The sequence below is a fragment of the Microtus ochrogaster genome, chromosome 5, assembly GCF_000317375.1.
Source record: "Microtus ochrogaster isolate Prairie Vole_2 chromosome 5, MicOch1.0, whole genome shotgun sequence".
In the NCBI taxonomy this organism is placed as follows: Eukaryota; Metazoa; Chordata; class Mammalia; order Rodentia; family Cricetidae; genus Microtus; species Microtus ochrogaster.
Window position 1 is genome coordinate 50,025,617 of NC_022012.1, and position 4,953 is coordinate 50,030,569.

The window sequence follows — 4,953 nt, forward strand, 5'->3', positions numbered from 1 at the left end:
GAACTCACAGAGATCCGCCTTCCTCTGCCTCCCAAGTGCTGGGATTAAAGGCGTACGCCACCACCGCCCAGCAGTATTTTAATTCTAAAAGGTTCCTGTTCAGTATGATTCAGTTGATGCGGGATTCCCCTCTTGTATGCTATAAATGTGTTTTATTACCATTGGTTAATAAAGAAGTTGCTTTGGCCTATATCAGGGCAGAATATAGTCAGGCTGGAAGAGATAGAGAGAGAGTAGGTACAGTCAAAGAGATACCATGTAGCTGCTGAAGGAGCCAGATGCCGGAACCTTATCTGGAAAGCCACAGCCTCGTGGTGATATACAAAATAATAGAAATGGGTTAATTTAAGATATAAGAATATAGCTAAGCTACTGGCCAAACAGTGTTATAATTAATATAGTTTCTGTGTGATTATTTGGTTCTGGGTGGCTAGGAATAAAAGAGAAGTCTCCAATACCAAGGCAAGAGAAAGGACAGGAAAGGCTGGCAGGCAGAGAGAATAAACTGAAGAAGAAATCTGGAAAGTGAGCATCAAGGAACAGAGAGGAAAAAGGAGGACTTCAGGTGCCAACACCCAGCCACTCAACTACACAGCAGTCACAGAATAAGAAGAAAAGTATACAGAAATAGAGAAAGGTAAAAGCCCAGACTCAAAAGGTAGATGGGATAATTTAAGAAAAGTTGGCTAGAAAAAAAGCCAAGATAAGGCCAGGCATTCATAAGTAATAGTAAGTCTCCCTGTGTGTATTTATTTGGGAGTTGGGAATCAGGCCCCCCAAAGAGCAAAAAGAGTAAAGAATAAAAACAACCAACAACACAACAGCATTAACTGTGAGGAAAATACAAACTGTAATCCCAAAGATGCACTGCCCACACATATTAGACTGGGTACTATTACAAGGGCAGATGATAACAAATGTTAGCTGAAAAAGGAAAGAGAACCTTTGTACTCTGTTAGTAAGGACAAGCAAAAGAGAATCTGTTGTACAGAACAGTACAGAAAATCCTCAAAACATTACATCACAATCACCACATATCCTAGTTGTCCCTCTGCTAAGCACATATCCATAAAGAATCAAACCAGCACCTTCAGGACTTATCTGCATATTCCCATGTTCACTGTACCATACCATTATATGGATGCATAAAGAAATGGTGAGATGATGGAGGGTACTATTCAACCTTAAAAGGGGTTGTCACATTTACAACAATATGGATTACCTAAACAAATTATGATAAGTGAAATAAGCTAAAAGGAAGGAGAAAGCAGGGTAACATGCAATAAAAAAAAACTAGCATAATACACAGAAACAGAGAGTTACCATGAACAAGAAGTAGAAGGAATGGGGAGGCTATAGGACAAAAGGTACAAATTTCTAGTTATATATAATGAATTATCATTTCTTATATGGCTGGTACAAAGTCAAATGAGACTATGTAGGCAATGAATTAGATATGATGTAACTAAAAAAATTACAGCTCTAGTTTAGCAGCCGTGTCTCCTGGCTAGGAAAGAAGACAAAGGTGAAGGAAGCAAATTTAGTAGTGCATCTCCTGCTATTCAAAATGTTCCTTTCAACTTCCAAAGACAAATGCTAAATTCACTGAACAGGACAGAAACATCTTAAAGCCAGATTACTTTGGATAAACATAGCATCTCTGCTCTCTGTCCACATTCATAATTACCATTATTGCCCTTTCTGTTTCTTCTTCTTTTGTAAATGTATGCATGTATGTACACATGCATGTGTGGGTATGCAAATACATGTATACATATGAATACAAATAAAGCATCTTGTTAAACTAGAAGTTCATTATTTTGGCTAGGCTGCCTACACAGCAACATTTCAGGAGATGCCTGTCTTTGCCTACCAACACTGGAGTTACAGGTATGCCTACAGGGCCTGCTGGGGATACAAAGTCAGGCTCTAGGCTTGAAAAGTATCCTGTGGTTCTTTGAATGAAAATGGTTCCTGTAGCTAAAGTATTTAAATGCTTGTTTCCCAGTTGGTGGGCTGTTTGGGAAGGACTAGGGGGTATAGCCTTGGAGGAAATATCAGTTGGGGGGGGTTGCAATTTCAGAAGCCCTTGTCTCACTCTGCCACCTCTTTTTGTGGATCAGCAGGTAAACTCTATGCTACTGTTCCAGCCATGCTCCCTGCCAAACCCACACACAGAAAGACAATTATCACATGTACTCACTCATAAGTGGTTTTTAAACATAAAGCAAAGAAAACCAGCCCACAAATCACAATCTCAGAGAACCTACAACAATGAGGACCCTAAGAGGGACACACATAGATCTAATCTACATGGGAAGTAGAAAAAGACAAGATCTCCTGAGTAAATTGGGAGCACAGGGACCTTGGGAGAGGGTTGAAGGGGAGGGGAGAGGCAGGGAGGGGAGCAGAGAAAAATGTAGAGCTCAATAAAACTTAATTTAAAAAAAAGACAGTCATGAATGGACTCACCCATTAAAAATGTAAGCAAGTCCCCAATTAAATGCTTTCTTTTATACCTGGGCTTGGTCATAGTGCCTCTTCACAGCAATAGAACAGTGACTGAGACATGCTCTTACCCACTAAGCCATCTCCCCTGTTTATCCATCTTATTTTTTGAAGCAAGATCTCTCAGTGAACCTGGAGCTCAATGACTAGCTCTGTGGGCTGGCCAGCATGGACTAGGAATGCTCTGCCTCCCAGAACTGGGATTACATATGCATGCCACCAAGCCTGACTTTCTATATGGATGCTAGGAATGCTAACTCAGGTCCCTGGGCTTGCACAGCAAGCATTTACCCTCTCCATTTCCCCGGGCCCTAGTTTTCTTCTTTAGATAACCCAAAATTATACTACTGTGATAATATATTTTATACATCTCATGAAAACAATCTTTTGTAATGGGTTCATTATATACCCAAATGTTGATTTAGTGTAAGAAATGAGTACAAAGCACAAGTCACTATATATATAGTTCACCAGTCAAAGCTGTCATTTAATTGCACAAGACAAAGAAATGTAAACTATATTCATTTTTAGCATCCTATCCCATTCTTACTGTAAGAAATGTCAGTGACAGGGCTCGAGAACTGGCTCAGTAGGTAAGAGTATTTACTATTCTTACAGAGAACTAGGATTCAGTTACCGGCACCCATATCACAATCACTAGTAATTCCAGTTCGAGGAGATTCAATGCCTTCTTCTGGCCTCTACCAGGATTAGGCATGCATATGTTATACATATATATACATACAGACAAACACTGATGAGCATAAAATTAAAAAAGGCCTTCTTAAAAATCCCAGTCTCACTTTACTATAAACACTTTTCAATAGGCTCAGAAAGATCAGAAAATGCAAACCATCATTTATATAATAGATCTTTCCATAGCTAAGTTTAAATTAACTTTGTAGAATCTAGAGCAAATATCTTAAAAGTACACATTGAGATACACTTCATAAATCAGACCCAGTATTAATAAATTTGTCAAGTTATTTACAAATGAAATAAAATACCACCCTTAACAGTCATAAAAGGTATGTTTTACTTTAAAAGACTTCTGAACAAAGAAGCATTATGTACTTCCTTTCAAAGGTAGTCCTTGGTGCCAAATTACTGGTAATGAAAGTCTACTACAATCAGGAAAGGGACAAATCTAAGAAGTTAGTTGGCTTCCTTCTCTCAATTCTACTAATATAACTCAAATTGTCTAATTAAAATCATTCTACTTAAACTACCTACATTAAATGGGGATAGAAAAATTTAATTTTGAATGATTTATTTTGGAAATTTTCAACTGATTTCCCTTTGGCTTGAAAAAAAATGTATTGTAAGACCATAGCAACTATATTTTTTATACTAGTTGACAGAGAGAAAGTACATTAGATGGTTAAAGCATTTTAAGGAATGTTTAGCTCAATGTTATCAAAAATGATCAGAGTGGTAGCAGGCAGCTGTAATCTGAGTCATGTTTGCAAATGAGCGAATACAACCAGATGAGGAGCTGCTGGAGCTGCCTGGCAGTCACTGATGCACATCTTTCTCCCTGAAGCTATGAAGGCCATTTTGTCAAGCAGGATGAAACAGAACAAAGTGGCTCTGAAAGTAAAGTTACAGTCATTCAGATAACTACATATAGACGTGCGGCTAAAATTACCAATTAGTTTACCAATTGGTTGAAACAGATTCAATTGGCTCATAATTAATTCTAGCAACTGGCACAGAAAGCAGGATGGTTGACGCCATCTTATTGTCCTGCAGACACAAAACATCACTACAGACCTCCACTTCAGCTATAGGAACGAGCACTGATGGTGCCGGTGGTGATGAAGAGGTAAAAACATAAAATCAGTGCTAAAAGGGAACTTTCCTGGGAGGGGCTTCAGCAAGGTGAGCATGTGTCTTAAGGAACACTGCCTTTCAATAACTCCTGAGTTTCTTCTGAAAGGCTATTTACTAAAGCCATGATTCAAAGAAGAAATCAGCCAAAAGCAAAATGGTGGGCAAACATTTTAGTTTTCAAAACTAGTGACAGCTCATCTCATCAACCATTCTCTTCTTTCAAATATTTCTTCTTAATTTTCAATATAAAAACCTAGAATGTCACAAAACTACATTTACCAAACTCCTGAAGGGGGAAGAAAGAAAACAAGAAGTGAAAATCTGCTAGAAGCCATTCTCCCATAAATCCATCATTACCAGCACTTCTGTGAGCAAATAAAAGCTGTCACTGTCTAGATAATAATATAGAAATATTTTATTGTAATTGCCAACTGCTCTTAACTCAGCAGCAAGTTGCCTTCTCAGATGCTTGTCTTCCAGAATTCTCCACTGCTGTGGGGTTGCCAATTTAAAGTGTGCCCCCAGCATAGCAGATGTGCTAAATGACTGATCCCCAGGGTGGCTGTATGGAAGGTGGGCACCAAAGCTACAGAGAAACCCTGTCTCAAAAAA

The 4,953-nt window shown here is 38.6% G+C and overlaps 1 protein-coding gene across 5 annotated transcripts in view; it reads right to left on the reverse strand.

Annotated features, from left to right (window-relative positions):
* The window catches only part of Scaper (S-phase cyclin A associated protein in the ER), a 349,156-nt gene that overhangs the window by 314,903 nt on the left and 29,300 nt on the right, over positions 1–4,953 (reverse strand). The window lies entirely within an intron of this gene.